The following is a 24,072-nucleotide window of genomic DNA, read 5'->3' on the forward strand; positions in this document are numbered from 1 at the left end:
GGACATTAGCATGAGAATCATTTCCTCTAGTGTGAAGCAAACAAAGGAACGTCCCTTCACAACAAGGAACTAGCTCCTCCCTCCGTGAGTATCCCTGCCTTCTTCCAAAGACCCAAGTTAGAATGTCGTAACACAACATGCATATGTTGGTGCATACCACCTTTATGCTTGTTGGGGTTTACAAGTGTAATAGGGGGATTATGAAAGAGCCATGCTTTTTCTTTTTATTTATTTATTTACTTAGTTATTTATTGTGAGAAACCCTTTTTTAGGGATCTCTTTTAAGTCCCCATAGAGCTATAGATGTGTATTGTGTGTTTCTTGTGTTGATGGTCCCCAAAGAAAGCCATGTGGTTGGGGTGGTTTCCTTTCGCAGTCTCCAGTACCTGTTGTGCTCTTCCCATGCATAAAATAAAGGAAGCATGCCAAGGAGCATGTGACCCGTCTCATGGTATAATTACCTTTAAGTTAAAAAACAATCAAGCAAATCCAATCCATAGCCTAATATAACTAGTCCTTAAGCCAGAAATTGTAGCCTTAGACAAGGGGCATTCCTCAGTACCGACATGCGAGGCAAACACTTTAATTGCAATCTACGGCCGCTTCACTTTTAGCACCATGAAGATAATATCAAAAGATGTGAAGAAAATACCATCATTAACCTCAAATCACCTCTTTAATTGATGATGGTTTTATTCAAAATCCTAGGAATGGTAGGGGTCCTCCATGCTTTATGGAATGTGTGTATGAGCATGCAATTTATAGGGTCATGAGGCCTTTATATTGGTTTCATGCCAATTGATCATCATAACAGTATGGGACTACTTTCAAGTGCATGCATGGAAGTGATGTGTTTGGAAATTAGGGGATTGTTTGAAGGAGGGTACGGTGGATAAGGCTTCAAATGATGAGAGCCATATGAAGCTTCCATTCCCAAGGCCTTGTTGGCACACTTAACTCCAAAAAATCATTAAATCTAACAATAAGAGAAGGGATGGCGGATGCAATAAGGGACTTGAAGTCAAGTGCCTTAACATGAGGGCATCACCTCTTGTCCTTTTCCTCTATAAGAGCTCTACTAGATGATTTGTTTACTACTTGATTCGATTCTCTTGCTTGGAGGCAAATCATACTCAATTCCCTATCTCCCCTTTATAATTGAGAGTCCTCATTTCCTTGTGCTTATCTTTAAGCACAGAAGGATCTAAGTATTTCTGTCAGCATTATCTTCTGAAAGAGCAAGATTCTTGGGAATTGCAGCCTAGGTACCAATGGTTGAGATGAAAGTATTCTAGTACAAGTAATTTGCAAAATAAGGCTGTCCATGTGTATCAACTAATTAAGAGATATCAATACATAGTTTATATATAAATCCAGCTACGGTTAACAGATAAGCTGTATTTAATGCTCTATGTCAATGAAGACAGCAGTGTATTTTAAAGACAAAACAAAGTTGTTAGTGCTCTTAAACTAAGTTACATGTGCTAGTGCTTAAGATTAGTATTATTCTTTCTCACAAATGCCACCACGTATAGTGATAGCTAAGAATTGACATGCCAAATGAGAAATCACTAAGTTATAGATCAAAGTCAATTTGCTAAACAAAACCGAATGTATGAATATTCACAAAATCATAGGAGCAATGCAAGTTTCGCACAATGTAGCCTAGGATTGATCACAAACATATTTAATTCTATGGTAATGCAAAAAGATAACATATTTCTTGATCAAGGAAGGGTGGTTATGTTAAGATTAATAACAACCATATTGATGTTACAGTACAAAATATATATTTCAATAACCAAAGAAAGCTATTCATAATCCTATACCAATTATTTCTCTGTACAATTTACAAGAGATATAGTCTTGTGTCACAATGAAATGCCGCACCATACATTGTGTAAACAAATATTTGACTTCAACATTTTTATTCTTCTTTGTTTAAATAAAAAGAGCATCTTTTTAATCAATTTAATAGCATAAAAGAGACCATAAGTATGCATGCACAAAGAAATATAAGTTCTGTAGTGTTAAAAGTGGTCCCAGTGGTTAACAAATGAATACAAGTAAAGCCACATCAAGTGCTATGGTAAACCAGGTACCAGCTTGCTGTTTATAATAGGAGTCGTTACATTCTTGAATTCATGTTCCTTGAGAAAGTGACTAAAGTAAAATTTCTCAATTCTAAACAGTACGCCACCACGCTGTGATAGCTAAAGGAAACACGAGTAATTGGAATCTGTTACATAAAAGAAAGTGGACAATTTAATATAGCCTGCAATTTCATAATGGATCAAACAATTAGGTTTTCCATTTTAATTTTGTTCATTTTTATTTTCAACATTGCTTTGGAGTTATACTTCAAGTAGGAGAAGAATGATGGAAAAAGCATTGCTCTTGCTATCACACTAGATTTATTGGGTCATGAAACATGATCAGAAATTTCATTCATATTTTGTACAATTTCTGCTGTATAGATGCTAACAAGATTATCACCATAACAGGAGCATTGTGTATCAAACCTAACCCTAAAGCCAACAACTAGATGAATGTAATATGAAAGGTCATAGGTAGACTACTAAAAATATGTGGTTTGGTTATATAAGCATTTTTGTTATAATAGAAAGACCAAACTTAAATGCTATCTTTATATTATTATGGACTCATTTCTTAGAATCATACATAATCCAACATTATTCTGATTTATGGAGTCTCACAGAGTGTCGCAACAGCTCTAAAAAAATAAGATCTCCTTGCAGAATCTCCAAACAAAATCCACCAAAACAATCAGACTATGCCTGAGATTGTAGGCCCACCAACCCAATGGTCGTTAGACATGGCCATGCTCCCGACAGCAGTCCGACCAAAGTATTATACAGCTGTAATCGAAGTTAAACACTCCACATTAAGATGTATAGAACTCTGCTTCAAAGCATTTCTCTCACTAAAAAAATATTGCTAAAATGCCAAAATCCTCAATATCTAAGAAACACATGGTGCTTTGCTTGATATGCTTGGATTCTACACTCCCCATGGATTCCAGCTCATTAAGGGTTGGGACTCTGGATATATTTTAACTTACTGTCCACTTCCCAAGTAAATTCCCTTAGATCCATGCTTTCAGCTGAGACTCCTACTCTTTAATCAAGGGATCACTAAAATAATCAACCTTTGGTCTGGCTTCTCCAAACTAGAAGCCAAAGAGCCTTGGTCTTGGCCCTTGATTTATGCCGATCTGTCGGAGTTTGGTAGACAAAAGGTACATGTCCATCTCCTCCCCTATGATTGGGTAGTCCCCTGCCTTCCCTAAAGCAACCATTTCTTTTTCTATTTTTCCCACGTTGCCTTCACTTTTCTCTAAACACTTCCTCTAGTGTAGAAGGATGGTTGATTACAGCTGCATTTGAACTGAAGAACCAACCTAAAGCACGCTTAACTATATTGGTTTCAGTCATTAGTTTAATTGGGTATCACTAGCTACAATGAAGCAGCCCAACAGTGGTCTCACGCACAACCGGCCTTTAATGGTTATCTTTCTTAGTGCCTGCCCTCTTGTGTCATAATCGGGATGTCTGATTATTCTCCAGATTTATTCATTCCATAGTGAAGTAATTAATTTCTTTGGAAGGAATAAATTTAGATGCAATCTTGATCCACGTAAATGTGATTAGCATAAATCAAAACATAATCTTTCCAGGAGAAATAATCAATTGCGCGGAAACAAGAAGTTTGGATACAATTCGGAGTATAATGATCTGCAAACATTTATGCGGATGCATTGCTGGTTGCATGACTCGCTTTCTAATTCAACAGTATATCTGACAGTTCGTTCATTAAGCATCTCGACAGATGTCAAAACTAATGATATCAATTCAATTTGCAGCTTTAAACTGATTCATTTATCCAGGAGGCAGTACACAATATGCAGCATAAGAGTCTATTTATACCTACCAAAATCATATGTTGGACCATCCAACCAGACAATCCGCACCTTGGACTGTAGTTTACTCATCCTTAAACCCAGCATCAAAGGTTATACGATTTAAAATGTCAAACGAATTAATCAGAAGTCTGATGTGTATCAGAGAGTTTGTGCATATTACATTGTTAGAAATATGTTCTCCGATATCTTCTCTGAGGTACAAGATGGCATCAAGAGCCCTATCATGATAGGTGTAGACATGCATGTGTTGGAAAAATCACCTGCTACCATGTTGGTTTAGTTGACATACATATAGCTCACTCGAAAATCCGATACTACCATGTTGGTTCAGTTGGCGTACATAATGATAGCTTCTCTATAACTTTACAAGTATGCAGTAACTAAGTCCAAACTGATAAGAGCACTCTATTCCAATGTCTTATAATCTTTTTAGTAATAATGCACCACTAATCGCGTATCTGTGGTGACATGCTCATCTGTTATGATTCTGCTCGCTAATCAACAATCCATATCTAGTGCCCTAAAACAGCCTCAATTTAAGCTTTAACTACATCTGCACTATATATTTAAAAAAATATCCCCTTTTGGTTTCGGTGTTCTTCCTGTCGTCACATTTTTGAAATTCTGGAAATGTCCTCACACTTTGAAAAATCAAAGGAAATGCCCTCACATGTGCAAAACTCAATGGAAATGCCTCGCACTTGGAAATTTAACATCAATGCCCTCACTCTTGGAAACATTAATGGAAATGTTCCCACACTAAGAAAAGACAACAGACATGATCTTACTCTTGGAAAATCAGCGAATGTCTTTGAAAAAAAAGAAGCAAGCCATCCGTTCCCTTGATAATTTGATCGCACCTCTCCCACGTTGTGCCATGCATGCATCACATGCACCAGAATGCTAGTAACATTTAAGAGAGATACAAGAGCCCCGAACTCATATAACTAAAATATGGCACCAAGAAAGAAGATGCTAGTTACCTTATCCATTGTACTCAAATAACAAGCAATGCATGATAAGCATTCTTATTGCATGATAAGCATTCTTATTGCATGAGCACATGTAATGCTCAACAATATATTTCTATATGCATTGTTTTAAAAAGCGGACTCAGCGCCCACTTAGGCCTAACTGGTACTTACGCTGCCCACTCAATTCTTGAGAGTGCCTATGTGAACATGGGCCGCTTATGTGGACTCATTGAGCCAAAAGGTGATTATTTCCCGCTAATAACAACAAGCGAAGAGAACGAGTCAGCTTGGATTAGATCAGAAGTCAATCCAAGTTCATCTTAGATAAAACGGCAAGGATGGGATCGTGAATCTAAGGAAAAAAATCCTTCCTCTCTCAGATAAAAAATCCTACGTGTCGCTTAGGCACCCGTCAAGGCGCCTGGGCGCTATGGCCGATGCACAAAAGTACCTAGCGGTTTCTAAAACATTGTCTATAGTTCACATGAGCAATTAGACATGATAGCTAAATTTCATAATAATGCCTAGGCACAGTACAATTACCCATTTAGAGGTCAGGGAAAAACTTATACATAGTTAATTTGTTTAGCACAAAAGATGATATTTGTATTGACTAGTGAGAGCTTTAACAAAAAGGGATAGTATGTATAAAAAGATACATAACTGATCTGAAAAGGTCAAAATAACTTAGTTATAGAAAAAACTTAAAATAACTACAGGTACGGGTGAATTTACAGAATTAATAAGCTTTACATAACATGGCAATACGTGAAATTGTAACCATTGCTTAATTATTAGCTCGTAAAATACAAAGTTACAACAAACATACCAATATTTCAGCAAGAAGGCAAACCATTTACTCCTGTGTCTACGCGTCCATCAATAACATGTGCGGCACGTGACTTTGTCCTAACCATCACATAAGAACATATTTAATTCATAAAGGGACAGGTCATTTGATATGGTGGGCCATGTGGTGTTCATATTAGTGAGTACAACTAACCTTATTCTTTAAATCACAAAGAAGGCTCCACCAAACCCTAGAAAGGAGGCAGTTATAAGGGAATTTTACCTTTAAAACCTGCAATAATAGTAGGAAGAATGGATAAGGAATTGAATGCTTTCCGTTGCTTTCAATAAACAGATGAATTGAATAAACGAGGTAGCAAGATATTACAAATTCATGTACTGCTATACGGAGATTTACGTGGAAGCAACTAGTTGAACCTAGAAAAAAGAACGTGAACATGGGACCTCGGCACCTAATCAACTTAAGTGTAGAAAGCATAATCACTACAACCAAATGCTCCATGAATATATTGTGGGCCAACAATGTGAATCAACCAATCTTACCGCGTATGGGCATGTGGACTCTATGAAAAATACCTCGCTCAGGAATAATCACTAAATGTAAAAATATTTCGGTCATCGATTATGATGTTTGAATCTTAGGATCCTAGAGATATGGCGCTTTGGTCACTATGACGGAGAACCATTATGGGTCAACAAAGTATGTCAAACAATCTTAGTACAATAACTACCACATAAATGCATAATTTACACTGAAACAAAAAACATGCCATATCAGTCATACCATGCAAGGGTCCCTTACTGGGCCCATCTAGCAGAGATCTATTGTCAACAGATAAACACAAGATTCATGTGGTTACCCATAGTAACTATTAAATGCTTCCTCCGCATTAAATATGGAGCAGCAGCAGGCAGCAAAGGGAGAGACCCATACAGATACTGAGCATTTGTATACGCATAGAGATCAATATGGTCCCGTGACTACCTACCATAATTGGCAACTTATTAACTCAAGAGGACAACGGAGTGCAGCAACAGCTGCATCACAAGGTATTAAATTTTGTATCATCATTGGGCTTTGAGCATGCTTATGCCTTTTCTGAAGATCCTTTCAGAACCTCTGACTTAACTGTTTCGACTGTAGCTTAATGTAACTGTACTAATGCCTCGAAAGCTGGCTAAAGAAAATAGAAATCTATATCCAAGTAGAAAAATCTAAGCAGAACAGTTAACCTCCTGGAAAATTTTCTTGCATGGCAGATGTTCATATTAGTGAGTACAACTAACCTAGATATATTTGATGAGTAGTTATCTTTATGAGTAGCTGAAGAGCTCATAAAGAGTGCTGTTGATGGTACTAGAGTTGGATCCACTTCCTAATTTAATCATCGTCCTACATAAACCATGTCAACCTGTGTCTGGTGTTCTGATAAGATAATTACTCATCAAATATATCTATTTAGCATTATGTACATTTAACCAAGTGATACATTGTACCTAGACACACCCAATATATGTCTCCGGATATGTTAAATATTTATCACACATCTTGAACAAGGTAAGTCAAAAGAAGAACAATTAACCAAGATATTAGTGCATAGGAGTAATGTAATTTCATACTTCATGACCATATATAATAACAATGAGATACTAGAAAACAAAAGAAACACACAATATTAACGAGACACCTCAAAAGTAGATAATATAGAAGTATCTAACTTTTAGAAATGATGAGGGTGAGCACTGCCTATTACTTTGCTTGATGAACATTCTCTTGTTATTTAGCTGATCACCCTGTTCTACCTTGCATCTTACGGTACTCGATCCATAGTACAGACTCTACACCAACCAGCGATTCGCAACATACATAAATTTCCATTTGTCATTACTCATCTTCACCATCATGTTTATGCACTCTTGGCATGAATAGTCAAGCTAACCACAGACAACACACAAGACTCTGATTTCGTTATGCATATTATTCATCATCAAGATCCTCCATAAAACTCGATAGTGGTGAAGAAAAGATAATTATTATCCCTTCAGTAAGTGACACAAAAACCATAGCGACTTCAGAAACATCAAACTGTAGCAACATAAAATCCATCACTCAACCAAGTTCTATAACCTATCAGTCTAATTTGTCCATCTAATTGTACATTTAGATTCACGGGAATCTAACAATTCCGGAGATGATTTACTCGCTAAGTTACCCCGATACCTCATATGGGTTACTATACCCGTGTCCGACGCTCCTCGAATATGCATTCATCTATTCAGACATGTCTTCAATTATATAAAACATGTTTAGTTTAAAACACTCGTCAGGCACATCTTGGATGTATATCTTACGCCTTACACACAATTCCTACAACTCGCTAGACACGAGTCTGGTCTTTTGCAGCCCGTACCTAGTTAAAAAGTATGATCTAAAAAGAGCATTTAAGTATCTAGTTCAAAAACAGTCAGTTATCCAATTTATAGTCTACTTAATAAATGAAAAATAAAACATTATAGTATTATTGAAGTTTTATACCATGTCAATGAAGAAACAAAGTAAATATCATGTAAATTATTAACTTCAATGCATGCGTGTAGAGAGAGAAAGAATAAGGGGTATGCTTGGTGCCAAGCACCAAATTTGATGATTGGTAGTGATGTGACCACTTCTCATCCACTCACCTAATGGTGACTAATCAAGTGGGAACTATTTTTAAATAGGTACCTTTAAATGAGTGAATGAGAAGCATACATGTCACTACCAAGCACCCATACTGTGCTTGGTGTGTGTATATATATGGGAAATATGATTCTAAGGAGCCACCTTAGATTGAATCTAAGGATGCACCTCTCGATGTATGGATTGCGCTATTTCAATGGACGATCTGCTCCATTCACTATGATCTAAATGTCTTAAAACATCTATAAAATAAAAATCATGATGTTTTAATACTTCTAACACATATTTTTCATTATCACTGTAATTGTATTATCATAAAACCGTTAATTTTACAATCATTTGATGCATTAGTAACTACAATCTAATATGCCTAATTTTTTATTTATAAACCATCCAAAATATATAGATCAAAATGAACCAGAGTGGATCAAGGAAATGGATTGCATATAACATAATTTTGAAGGTGCATGCATCCTTAAATTCTATCAGAGGTAGGACCTCTTAGAAGCATATATATATATATATATTATATATATATATATATATATATATATAATATATGAAGAGAGAGAGATCGACGAGAGAGAGATATTAATGGGTATCTTTTGTCAAGGAGTTGATTTCTCTCCTGACAACTGATGTATGGCACCAATCCCCATGGTGGGGATTTCTCTCTCTACTTTATTTCCATCATGGGGCATTGTACACATTAATTATCAATGAGCCCGAAACATTTCCCTCCTTGACAATGTACCCATTATCTCATATATATATTATATATATATATATATATATATATATATATTATATATATATATATATATATATATTATATAATGGGCTATGGAGGTGGTGGCTAATTTTAATAAATGAGCTACCAAGAGATAATCACATATGGTGAAACCCACCATACTTGTCATATCAAAAGGTGTGGGTCACACCTCCTCTATCTCTTGGTAGCTCATTTTGGCCACCACCTCATAACCATCAAATATGTATGTATGTATGTAGCTACTATCCACTTAAGTGGATAGAAGTTTTTATCCACCCAGTTTTATAACCATTAAACTTACATGATGGATCCAAATCTCACAAGATGATGTGACACCTATAATTGATAAATGGTACTATTGCGAAAAAACTTAAATGCAAAAATAAGAAAGGAAAAAATTTGAATCGCCTCTCTGATTTCTCCGCAGCGGGAAACAAATCAATTCCTTCCTTCGACTTCTCAGCGGCAATGAAATAAAACAAAATCAATATCGCTTTCTCTATCTTCCCTCATCACTCTAGCCAGAATTGTATGGACCCTAATATAATTAGTATTAAGGGTTCGTGATTTGATCTCCTTTTCGTTATGTAACCCCATATTATATGCTTCTAGATTAATCGTTGACAAATTAACCCCTTCTGAAGTAAACCTTGGTGCTTGATTGATATTATAAGACATAACCATAGCCCCAAAGTAATTGAAAATGTGCTAAAACCAATTAGATTTGGACGATTAATCGTGCCCATTATGACGATAGTCAACCTCAGTGGAGGAAACCAGAAGGAAATGATGACAGTCATGGTCAATTCAATGGCGAACTAAACACTGATTACAACTTCTTAAGTCTTTGTAGTCAAGAAATTTGTCACATTGTATGGAGGAGAAGGGAAAATTACTTAGGAAAAGTCTTTATTAGCTACTAATATTTTGTTCCTTGATTTTCTACAGCAACCGTCTACATTGTTGGAGCACTAGGTTCCCCAGCGAACCATGTGGCGCGCGTGGACAGTAAAGAGGCTATGTGGGGAATCGCTTGTGAAGGAGAGGAAGGAATGCTGATTTTAGGAGAGGAAAGTTGTCATCGTGATCAAGGGAGGAAGAGAACACATCTTTTCTCTGATGCTGAGAAGAAGAAATAAAAATGGCAATTGGTTTTTGGTCAGATATAACGGCGTGTGACATTTTTTTCTCTTTTTTTAAGTTTCATTTTGTTCCCAAAATGACCTTCCTCAATAAATGGAAGTCACATCATCGTATGAGCAGTGTTGTCAATGCATGAGGCGCAATGCAGGGCGCAAAACATCTTTATGCGCACATGCACAAGGCGCAACGCGATGTGTGCATTCGAGTGATGCAAGACACACACCGCACATATAATTTTTTAATATATATAATCAAATACGAAAGAACATGTTTAGGAATTTACATAAAAAATATGTCAGGATAAATAATATCTTACTACAAAACCACAATATAAGACCTTAATTTCTAATACTAACACCCAACATAGTAGCAAAATTCATAAAATTTCAAATCAAATGTCAAATCAAGACTAATATCCAAGTAAACGATTAGTAATGGTTCTCATTTGAAGGCTACTAAACAGGCCTAATGAATTTATTTTATTTTTTAGGATATGGATTATCAAGTATAAAGACTCGATAGAAATATTAACAAATAAAACTATATGAGGATATGTACTACATGCACCCTGCGCAAAGTTAGGATGCATGCGAGGCGCAAAAAGGCGCTACTACAGCAGATGCGGGGCGCTTAGCCACCGTCCTGCATCACAAGGAGCATGAGGTGTAGTGAGGCGCGCCTTTGAAAACACTGCGTATGAGATTTGAATCCATCTAGTATATCCAATGGCTATAAAATTGTGTGGACAAAAGCTTCTATCCACTCAAGTGGATATATATACATATATATGTAAAGAAAAATATAGGAACTTGGTACTAAGCACAAATTTTGTGCTTGGTAGTGAGACATTTCATTCTCATCCACTCTTCGACCCATGTGAATGTGGTCCCCCATTTGAATGAATGGATGAGAATGAACCAACTCATTACGAAACACAAAAACTTGTGCTTGGTACCAAGTTCCTCCATATTGTTCATATATGTGTATATATATAATGTGTGTGTGTGTGTATATATATATATATATATATATATATATATATATATATATATATATATATATATATATATATGTATGTATGTATGTATGTGTGTGTGTAAGGTGTGGGTCTCACCTCTTCTATCTTTAGTAGTTCATTTTGCTAAATAAGCTGTCACCTCATGTCCATCAATTATATATATACACACACACAGAGACACACCTTCCGTGTCTCATACCCACACCCGTGTAACACAGTTTACTACTGAAAAACTAAAAGGTCCTAGTTGATTTCAACAAGTGATCCAGAATAGACAAATACAACACCTATCTTAGAACTGACGATAAATAGATATGAAGTCCCATAAACAATGATGTATTTAAAATGCGTTAAACCAACTTTTCTCAATATAATCAGAAGTCCTTAAAAAGAGAGTTTTCTTAAAAATTTCAGTAATTCTCATATATAAGCTCACTCATCATAGTTTGCTGGCAGAGTTATCGTTTTAATTGTTTAAGACAATGCATTTACTGCATAAATCTAACCAATTGTATTATCCCTAGCCAACATTAAGTTCATGTCTAAAATAAAAATATAAATATATGACTGGCACAAGGTCTTCTCTGTTTATTTTCTCTTTGCTTCTTTCTCTTGTTTTTTTATGGGTGCTGGGTTTATTTACTATTGCTACTATTTTTACATAAAGCATTAAGGTTGCCTTCTTTGAATACATATCATAATGACATAATCATCTCTGTCATATTCAATTTCTTATAGATGTTCTTGGCACACAAACAGTTGTCACCATTTAGTTTACTAAGAAAAGATTTAATATGCATCATACCTTTCATCTGCATAAAAATACATGAAAATAGCCCTTTTATGCAATAATACATGTCAATTGGTGTGTCTAATAGCCAACCCCAAAATTTGGTGTAAAGCATTGTTGTTGTTGTTAAGACAAATGTGCTTAATCCCAACCAACCCATAATTCTGAAGCAGAAAAAATATTTCTTTTAAAATAGTAGCATTTACCTTAAATAGCAGAAAATCCAGTGTTTTGCTAAAAGAGCCATCTCTTTAGTGTTTAATAACATTTAGTATAAGGATGGACCTTTCTTTTGCAGACTCTCAGAAACTATGAAAGAAAACCTTGTGGGGTTATCATTAGTCTTTTTCAAATACTGTAAGAGAATTAAATAAGGGTAGATTTTAAAATTCATTTCAGAAAAGCCTATTGTTAAGTTGATCAATATGCTCACAAACATTCTTCAAACAGGACTTCACTGATGACACTTCAAAAGGCCATATCTTAAATTCACTTTGAAAAAGCATATTGTAAAGTTGAACAGTATGCGCACTGAATAAGTGAACATACTTGGAAACAGGAATCAAAATGAATTGGTTGAGCCACCATCTGACTAGTGTTAGCCTAACTATTTCTACAGAAAATAAGTCAATAATACGGGCCTCAAGTGTCCAAGTGCCCTAAGTATCCAATGCGGCATCTTTAAGTATGAGAACAAACACTCCCACATGCATGCGACCTCCTACAAGCCCTCATGCACGCACATACACACAAATATACAGTGTTATGTAATATTATTGATCCTATTTGGTATTGCGTATTAACCTATCTCATGAAATTGACATAGTTAAAAAAGTATGACATAGGTTGGGATGACATTTGATAGTAATATTAAATTTGTTAACACTTTAATATTCCTCCCTTATAAACTCATTCTTGGCATTGCTTCTAAATCATTCCATTCCTTAAAATCCTAGTGTTTTTTTTTTTGGCCCCTATCAGATAAGAAGTGTCTATCATAGGATTAGGATATAGGTGTCCAATCCTGTACCAAGTGCCAGACAAGACAAAAAAAAAGGGAGTATGCTGGCAACACTATGATAAAGGAAACCAAGTATAAAAAGATCCCTTGTATGCAAAGCCTGAAACAATCGAGATCCTTTATCATCTCTTCCATTGGCTTTGGTGCATAAGCCCAGCAATCGTTACTTAAGAGGATGCAGGGCCCAAGGTCTTTCAAAAGGTTAGAGCTAGGAATAAAGAAAGAATTCAAATCCAACCTGCAGCCTATGGTATGGCACAATGCATTATTGGTGGCATTTTTCCTAAGGAGTACCATCTGGGACAGGTTATTGTGATGAAATAGATCCTTCACTATTTCATTGGTTTCAACTATGTTCAGGCCTCAAAATCAAATATAAGAGAAGTCCTCTAATTGTGAAGGTGGGGACAATAGGCAGCCTTGGTATCCCTCATGTTCAATTACCCACGGAGAGATTTTCATTGAAATAATTGGTGCATCTATTCTCAATAATTCTTTGAGATTTTGAATTGGAGGCAAGAAGGAATGAGGTACTATATAAAAATCATTAAATGTTAACAATGGAGAGAGTTATCCAACAGGAGGCTACTCCCATGTAAAGGGGTGACTTGGTGTACATATTCTACTAGGTCTAAAGACGAACAAGGACAAGTCCAGGCCATGTTCACGTGTATCCCTTGTATATTGAAACCTCAAATAGTGGCAGCATAACTATTAGAGGCTGATTGTGCTTGAACATATTATACTTGGTTAAGAGACGAATAGGATTAAATCTTTCATCACTATGTTTACTTCAGTTTGTAGATAAAAATTCTAGTTAAAAAAAAGTAGGAAACTGATCGCCTATTTCGATTAAAAGATTCATGAGTGAACCATGCCCAAGTTCATTCTGTTTACAGGTTCAATGAAAACTTCATATCAGCTAAAGAAATGTGTACCAAACTGTGGTCCACATTTAGGTAAAGCAGATGAGAAATTTACCTTTTGTAATAACACCATACACTCGAATTCCGTTTAAACTGTAAAACTCAATTTCTGCAGAAAGTTTCCAATGTAAACAATTAACTCATATTCTTAAACGAACATATAAAATTGTTTCATCCGTCCATATTATTCCACGTATCTGCTGAATGAGAAGAATGTCATACCTCAAATTATCAGATTGCTGAATAGTCCTTTTCTTTAGAAGGAAAAGCACTCTCCTCAGAAGCAGTACATAGCCAACCACATTGCTATGAAGCAAACTGAAATCAGAAGTAACATGTCATGTGTTTCAATTCTCACTGATGAGTTTAAGACACACTTCTCTCTCCCAGGATAATGCATGTCAGATCTATATTATGTTTTGAAAGCTAAAAATATACTCCAATTAGCATCTGCTGATAAGTTTCTAATTCATCAAAGGAATCTGCAATTTAAGCAGAAGCCAGTCAACATCAAGACGACACTATAAGAAACAAGAAGTTCAGAAACAGATTATGGATTAAATAAATAATTACACCCATGAACTAGTAAACTAAACCATATGCAATCAGTGTAATTTATCCAAGTAAAAAAGCATAGATAAAGCTACCTGGTCAAACTTACACCATGACCAACACTCTTAACTTCTCAAATTATGTTCAAGATGCAATGATGCATAAGTGGGTATTTCGGATCCCCTAAATGCAGAAAGCCAGCATGTTGGATGCAACTTGTTGGTTTAAGAGGTTCTGAGTTGTCATTGTTTAAGGCTTCAATAAGACTCGAATAAGATTATAGGGAAGGTGTAAAATCTGTTCTATGCGTGCGCACGCATGGAGTGCATGACTGCATGCGCAGAACATGCAACTGTATATGGGATGCATATTGGATGTAAATTGTTATGTAATAGGTTTTGAATTGTCACTGTTCAAGGCTTCTAGATAAGACACTAACAGGATTTCATAAGTTAAAATCTAATATGCATGTGTGTGCCTGTGTGTGCATGCATGAGTGTGTATGCAAGTGTGTGTGGGTGTCTCTGTGAGTGAGAGAGAGAGAGAGGTGCAGGGAGGCATTGCCTATAAAGCATGCATACAAATACGGGTAAGATATGACATGGAAACAATGACAATCATGCCCCAAACAAGACAAATTTGAAATTCGATTATAAAAGGATAAATTTCACATAATCCCCCTAAAACAGGCCCGTTTTGAGATAATTAGCCCCAAACTTTATAAGTGTCACATTATATGTTACTGTTATTTTCAACATTGTTTACAATATTGTTTATTTTTCAATGAGCTTTCCATATTCTTAAAAAGTGATACAAATGCAATAATTTATGTAAATCGACTCATGCATGTAACAAAGCACAACACGTACATTTGGAATAATGTGTTTGTAAATACTATCCAAATGAGGAGTTTATAATAACATGAAATATTTTTCAAATCATTTTTATGCACATAAATTAAGCAATGTCTGCTTTGTCTTAACAACTAGATTGCCTACAACAATGCTCTATCTAAAAATGTTGAATATAGTGATAGTATCTTTTACATCATAACCTAAACCAAATTGCCTACAATGACGATTTGTTTAGCCTGGACTGCATACATCGATGACTTTTCTATCTCATAATATCTTTTTTAGAATGCCCATAGCAACGATCTGTCTTGTCCAAACTGCCTGCAATGGCGATTTGCCAGTCATAACCCTTGATAGGTATGTAACTTGCTCAATTTTTAGGCGCATGTTGCTAACCAACAATAATGTACCATGTGTCATATGATTCAAAATATCATTTAGTAAAAATTCATAATCATGTATAGCTTACAATGATAAAAGTAAATGTCAAACATTGTATGATCAAGAACAATCAACTCACGACTCCACAAAGACAGTGAAATAAGGTAAATCATATCTTTAAATTTCATGCTAATATAGCCAATGGAAAAAATATAATATGAAATTTTCATGAGAGAAGCAAACAAATCATAATTAAATAATACATGTCATAGCAATTACAACTGTACCAATATTCCAAGTTTCATGTGCGACTCTTCAAGACAAGAGGTGCTTATAACTTTTAAAAGGCTATCTGAGTACAAACATTTCATACTCTACTCTCTACATATAAAAAAGCATACGATCACCTGCTTGTTCATGTTGGTTTGTGTCATCCTGCTAAGGAGGAAATTCCGACTCAACCCTCCTGGTTGAGTAAGATGAGTTTTATAGACAGTTGTGTTCTCCTATAACAGCTATCCTATTTCCCTTACTTCCACCTCGTCTCACTATAAAAAAGATCCAGCCTTCCCCTTTCTTTCTCCTCTTGTTATCTCCTTTTTCCTCTTCCTCACCCAACATTGTTGTCGCTTCTTTGCTGTCAACTCGTCACTGCCGATGCCCACGGGCCACGTTTCCCCTAAAACTTAACCCAAGGTTTTAAATGTCGACCGACATGTCGGACATGTCGACCGACATGTCGGACATGTCGACCGACATGTCGGACATGTCGACCGACATGTCGGTTTGAGGGCTTGAGCGACATGACATGGGCATTTTCAATTCGTATGTCGGTTTTCAGGGTCAAATCGGAAAATCGATGCCATATTGGGTATATTGGCCGATTTTTCAGCTTTGAAAAATCAGCCGATATGGTCCTTTTTTTTAGATCTATTTTTTATTATCGGGTTTGGGTTTAGTGATAAAAACCCAAACTCGTTTGACCCGTTCTCATGTTTAAGGGTTTCTTATGAACCCGATAGAAAGAAAAGAAAAAAATTAGGACCGCAGCGGACTTAGGAACCTATCACTCCTTTCGTGAACGACGACGCCCTTCCTCCACCTCCATCTCGGCTCCCCGTCGTCCATCTTACGTTGCGCCCCGAAATCCGAACCTCAATCGAACCCGAGGGCGGTAAGATATCCCGTCGTCGGGATAAAGTGAAGAGGGTGGTCGGTGACTCATCCGAAGAATCCCGAACAGACGAAGAAGAAGAGCCCCGGCACTGTCTCCTTGCGACGTCCCATCGCCGACACTGCCTCCCTGCGACGTCGGAATCCACCCATTATCGTCGCCGTCTCTAAAATTTATACAGTATGCTTATATTGAATTTAGGAATATTTAGATTACATTTAGGATATGATATTATCATATGCACACCACCCGATATGACAATCCGATATTTAGTCCATGTCCCCCGATATATCCCCGATTTTCTCTATCTGACATGGATTTTAGCCGTCCTACATGAATCTGACATCCGACATTTAAAACATTAACTTAACCCTAATAATCTCTACTCCTATTTTAATTTGGTGTGCTTCAACTAGGGCAATTTCCCATATTCTTGGTTATAAATAACTAAAAATTTTAAATTTTTATGGCCTTCTGTACCTACTGCTATCGATATCAGCTCTCTTCCTTTTATGTTTCTATAGAAATTCATATCATGCTTGAAGGTGGATTGAGAATTTTGGGACTTCGGTTTTTAGACTAGGGTTTTCCTCGATTTTGAATTTTATAGCGTGAATCTGTGCCTTTCTTGCATCTTGATCCAACATTTTTGTTCCAGCAACCTAGGATTGATGGTTTCCTAAAATTTATGATTTCAAATTTTATAGCGTGAATTCGTGCCTTTCTTGCATCTTGATCCGACATTTTTGTTCCGGCGACCTAGGATTGATGGTTTCCTGAAATTTATAATTTTCTCCAACATTTATAATTTTCTTCGTCATCTTTACTGAGATTTTAGATGAACATGTACATTTTTCATTACGTTAGATTTTTTTGGTAATGTCTATTGTAGAAATTCATAGTATGGTTGAATTTATGTATTTGTTGCGTATTGAAATACGGGTTCTACGACTTGGATCGAAATTTGGCTTTTATGCGAATTAAGTGAATATTCACACCGTTAGACACTACTTATACAAGATTTTACATGATTCATGCCTGCTAATTTTTTTATCAAGTTACTGCTCGTGTTGAAATTGTCGCACCTAGAGAAAATGCAATGACTTGAGTCTTTATTCTAGAATCCAATGGACCCAGAGTATTGCTTTAAGCACATCATTAATGTGTTGGATTAAGTGTATTCTGATATCAATGTGTAGAAGATCCCAACATCCTACTGCTCTTTCTTCCTCTCCTGCTCCTTTGCAATTACCTTAGTCAATGAATGTTGTAACTTTTGCCACTCTACTCAAAACAAACAAATAAATAAGTACATAAAAGTAACCAATCACAAAAATTTAGCATAAAGGCTTGTTACTGTTGTAGCTCTCTTATTTCTAATACCTATGAGTCTATGACATTGCACATTGATAAGAAATAAATTATATCTTGTCTGATTAACTGGTATAATTATATATGATGTACATTATAATCTGGTTATCCTGTTTCATGATGTACATATGTTGCGCCTTAAAAGTAACTTTTATGATTCTTACATCTTTGGTATTTAGAGATATGTACGGATAACGAATTTTGTATATTTCATCATGCTAAAGAACTTATAGATATTAGGCAGTGACATATTCTATTTGTTATGTGTTGTTTTGTTCCACTTTCTTATGAAGTGGTGATAGAAGTGAAATTTGTGTTCGTAAGTTATAGTTCCTTTAGTTTCCACTTTCCATCATTGTGTACTTCATTAGCTTCTGAGAAGTACTTAGCATGCATTCAAGAACCTATTACCTAGGTATAGCTAGAGGAAGATATAAATGCAAATTCGTCAAAATCAAATTAAATTACTTCTACGAGGGACACCACTATGTTACATGTGATCGAGTAGGCAATAAGTAGGAGACCAATCGTGGGTTTGCAGGTATCTCATTTTCTATTATGTCTCTTTATAGTGTACAAAGTGAAATTGTAGTTAATATCTCATTTTCTATTATGTCTCTTTATAGTGCATAAAATGAATTTTGTAGTTAGTATCTCATTTTTTGTTATGTTCTCCCTTTTATACTGGTCAGACAACGGATCATCTAGACTGGCATCCGTCATGTCCCTGATCAGCTGTGATGCAAATCAATGACTCGGGAATTAGGTGGAAACTTAATCCACCACCTATAGCTCAGAGTGTTTGTTAGGAAGGGTAATGTTTATGCTTGACAAACCTGGTGCACCAGAAGAAAAGGAACATAAGTAGAAAGAACAACAATTGTTCATACATTATTCTTCATAAGTTTGCCTTTTGTTAAACACACATAACGTGCTAAGTCCCATATTCTTGGTTACAAACGCATCTACCAGTTTTCATTACGTTAATGATCCCCCACAGACAATTAGAACACATAAAATTCACGACAAGATACAAGCCATTTAAGCCCACACTTTCCACCTCGAACCAAAATCTATACTTCATTGGTTCAATGTGCCAGCACGATTAGTCTATGATTCAAGTCCATATAACTTTCGAGATGGTGATCAAGAGATCAGCTTGTTTACAGGCTTTTTGGAAGTAAACACCCGATTCCCAAAGAGTACTAACATTAATAATTAGTGTTGCTTCCCCAAATCTATACTACCAACTCTCTTTCATGATTCCTATTCAATAGGACTATATGCAAAAGAAATACTTAACTAGACACGAAAAGCTCCCGTAGAGGTACACCATGATTACGTTCATGTTTTAGATGTATGATTAATAACCTGGATGTAATTTTACCAGAATTAGGTATGTATTTACATAAGACAACACCCCTATTAATCTCTAGAAATTAGCTATTCCTTCAGAATACTTGATTAAACTTCTCATATCAACGAATATACATATATATATGTATATCATATACATATGTATATGTATATACATATAGATATGTATATGTATATACATATATATGTACATATGCATATACATATATATGTACATATGCATATACATATACATATGTATATGTATATACATATACATATGTATATGTATATATATATATCATACTCCCTTTAAAAGAGTGAGTTATGGAAAAACTTTTTATGGACTATATTGCCCTTATTCTTTTTTGATATTATATTCCAATCGTAAATGAACTAAATTAATTATCATTATTAATTAATCACATTACATGCCACTTCAATTTTGTCTAACTTGGCCACTTCCAATGTTATTATAAAACTCTCATATTAATTATTAATAATGCATAAGACTATATTAATAGACAATTGCAAGTTAATAAATTATTTTGAAAGGAGTAGAAAATATAGAATTTTCCTAAAATTATACCATGGACTCACTAGGAAAATTATAAAGAGTATTCTTACGTATATAAGTACAAACATGTAATTTTAGAAAACATTAAGATATTTAAGTGCATTTAGGTATAAATGGAGGTATATGAGTGTAACTTTCGTAAGTTGTAAGGTATTTAAGTTTAATTAAGCCTATAAAGATTTGAAGTCTTTGTTAACCACAAGCAATAGTATGAGATCCCTTTGTAAATAATATTCATCATATAATATGAGGCAAGAGGCTTAACTTATATTTATATAGTACAGAATATGTGGAAAAATTTAAGCATCATATTTTGAATAATCTCAAGATTCATATTCTTTTTTATATTATATTCTAATCATAAATTAACTAAATTAATTATCATTATTAATTAATCACATTACGTGCCACTTTAATTTTGTCTAACTTGGCCCTAAAACTTCCAATGTTATTATAAAACTCTCATATTAATTATTAATAGTGCATAATACTATATTAATACACAATTGCAAGTTAATAAATTATTTTGGAAGGAGTAAAAAATATAGAATTGTCCTAAAATTATACCATGGCACTCGCATAGAAAAATTATAAAGCGTATTCTTGCGTACATAAGTACAAACATGCAATTTTAGAAAACATTAGGATATTTAAGTGCATTAAGGGATTTAAGTTTAATTAAGCCTATAAAGATTTGAAGCATTTGTTAACAACAAACAATAGTATGTGATCTCTCTGATAAATAATATTCATCACATAATATGAGGCCAAAGGCTTAGCTTATATTTATATAGTACAGAAGATGTGAAAAAATTTAAGAATCATATTTTGAATAAGTCTCAAGATTTTGAATTATAAATGAAATGATATAGTTCGCTTAGAATCATACTCCCTTTAAAAAGGAAGTTGTAGAAAAACTTCATATGGACTATATTACCCCTATTTTTTAAATATTATATTTTAATCCTAACTACACTAAATTAATTATTATTATTAATTAATCATATTATATGCCACTTCAAGTTTGTCTAACTTGGTCCCTAAAACTTTCAATGTTATTATAAAACTCTCATATTAATTATTAGTGATGTCTAATAATATATTAATAGACAATTGCATATTAATAAATTATTAATGGAAATAGTAGAAAATATATAATTATCCTAAAATTATACCATTATATTCATATAGGAAAATCACAAATAGTATTCTTGCGTATAGAAGGTACAGACATGCAATTTTAAAAAACATTAGGATATTTAAGTGCAGCAAGATACAAGTGGAGGTATGTAATTGAAACTTTTATAAACTAAATGGTATTTAATTTAATTAAGCCAATAAAAATTTAAAGCTTTTTCAATTATTTCTAAATTTATATACTTTGCTTAGAAAACTTTAGAAGAGGCTTTCGAAGGACTACTACAAAGTTCTGGGCATCATATAAATATTAGACAAATAAAATTCATGATATTAGATTGTAATAATCGGAGTTATATAAAAAATATCTGGGTGTCATATGAGATAATGCTCATACATAATATAACATTATAATCTATAAACTCAAATATTGATGAATGCTCCACATAAGAATTTGCTTCAAGATATATGCTTAAGATTTGGGAGAGCTGAGAGTGGACAGATTTGGGATATGAATTGTGGCTTTTGTGACTTGTGCTTTAGTTTTGGTTTCCAAACACGACCCAATACCAACGCCATAATCAAATTAAAAATGACTCGATTTTGTTATACAAATTAATATTTTCGATAATGATCGATATATGAGAAAAAATCCCCAAATGAAAGAAAGCAATATAAAACCATAAATACTATTAAGATGAAGTATTTATCAGTCGATATAGCGATATATTGGCTGATATTTCATATATTGCCTATAAGAACAATATTTAAAGGTAATTTAGATATTATTTCTTTGATTTTAAATCTCTAATAATTCTATATTATTCCCTTAATTTTGAAATTGCTTATAATTTAGGGACTAATATTGAATTATAAAACATTTGAAAGACAAATATGTAAGTAAACTAAATTTAAAAGAATAGTTACTTTTTTAAAAACTCTCTTAACTATAGGAAATGTCTTAAAAAATCACACAACTAATTTAATTTGACAGAGCCCCCTAACTATAAAGGTGTTGTTGATAACCCCTTTCAACTTTGATGCGCTTTTAGAAAACATCATTCGACTTAGTGTGTCTTATAAAAACTCTCTTGATCTTTTACACATCTCTTAACAACCCCCCCTAATGTAAAAGACTCTAATATGTGATTTTACTCTTTCCAAGCTAAAGAAAGTCATTTTAGTTAAAAAGAAACTCTCAACCGATAATAAAAGGATTACAACCAATTTACAGTTCACTTTACCTCTAAATCTTCACTTATTCTTTCATTTAGCAAAAACCAAGCTAATTCTTTTATGGTTGAGGGATATTTTACTCTTTCCAAGTCAAGTACTTATCACATAATGAATTTGACTCAACAATATTAGTTTTGAGGAGTTAATTGAGAAAAGTTTATAGGGTTAAATCAAAATTTTGAATTTGAGATAGATTAATTACAATACCCCAAATTTGACGAATAAAGATTTACTCATTTCAAGTAGTTGAGAGGGGTGGAGTTTGTACCATTTTTCCCATAGTTGAGGGGAAGTTTTCTAAAATTAACACTTAAACAAAGCACAATATAAGACATATGTGATGTTAATCTTATAAGAGTGGATTTTATAGTAAGTCTATCAGTATCTCTAAAAATCTTTTGCTACAAAATTCGCAGAGAGAAATTTAATCTTTATTTGGGATGACTATGTGATCATTATGGTTCTCCTTATCTTTTATGATTTGTAATAAATTATTTAACAAAATAAATTAAGTTGTTCATTTTATATGTCTCACATTTATGAAGGATATAGTTTGGATATGAGTGTTATTAGATTCTTTTAACTCTTTAACCTAAATTTTTTGTTATTATTCAATATTAGATAGATCTAAATTACTTTAGTAAAATACAATCCATATGTGTACAAAATATGTTTAAATCATTCTCAGATTATATTTTATAGTTTTCTGAAATTAGAGAGTAATCGTTTTGATAAATTAATTAATTAGTTGAGAAGAAGTAGAAAGATTATAATATCAGATTTTGAAATTGATCACATAATTTATATTTTCTTTCTTGATTGAATTTGCATATTCTAACTTTAAAAATACTAGAAAAAAGTTTTTGAATATCTATAATACTCGGTTGTCAGAATATAGAAAGTGGAAGTAGACAATAGGTACGAGTGATTTCTTTATAATTAAACAAAATCCTCTACGACCAGATAAAATGTACCATTTTACGTTGATGAATTCAAAATTTATTTTTTATTATTAATAATAGTTTTTTAGATATTGATGCTTACATCATTAATATTTTAAAATTAGAATTCCAAATAATTAAATTGCTCTTAGATCATTAATATTTTATGACTTTAAACTTCACTAATTATGTGGATGGTGAAGTGTTGAAGCCAACAAGATTTTATATATTGAAATATCTGAAACTTTTTAATATATTATGATAATCATAACCTTTTTTTGCAATTACGTTATCGTAAATGCATAAACTAAAACTCAAAAATTATAATATTTGACCTCGTGCATTCCACCTAGTATGTATATGTATGTATGTATGTATGTATATATATATATATATATATATATATATATATATAT

At 33.9% G+C, this 24,072-nt stretch overlaps 1 long non-coding RNA gene across 4 annotated transcripts in view; it reads right to left on the reverse strand.

Annotated features, from left to right (window-relative positions):
- LOC109828760 overlaps positions 1 to 24,072 on the reverse strand; it is a 30,857-nt gene that overhangs the window by 622 nt on the left and 6,163 nt on the right. For 2 of the 4 annotated variants that reach the window (XR_002243830.1, XR_002243826.1), the window contains 4 exons: positions 14,300 to 14,559; positions 14,133 to 14,186; positions 5,921 to 5,998; positions 5,747 to 5,826 (listed from right to left, as the gene is read on the reverse strand). This is a non-coding gene — a long non-coding RNA (uncharacterized LOC109828760). Of the gene's footprint in view, positions 1 to 2,010; positions 2,240 to 5,746; positions 5,827 to 5,920; positions 5,999 to 14,132; positions 14,187 to 14,299; positions 14,560 to 24,072 lie in introns of those variants that run through there. The other 2 variants (XR_002243829.1, XR_002243828.1) reach the window with 2 other exon arrangements.

This window comes from Asparagus officinalis, chromosome 1, assembly GCF_001876935.1.
Source record: "Asparagus officinalis chromosome 1, Aspof.V1, whole genome shotgun sequence".
NCBI classification, from domain to species: Eukaryota; Viridiplantae; Streptophyta; class Magnoliopsida; order Asparagales; family Asparagaceae; genus Asparagus; species Asparagus officinalis.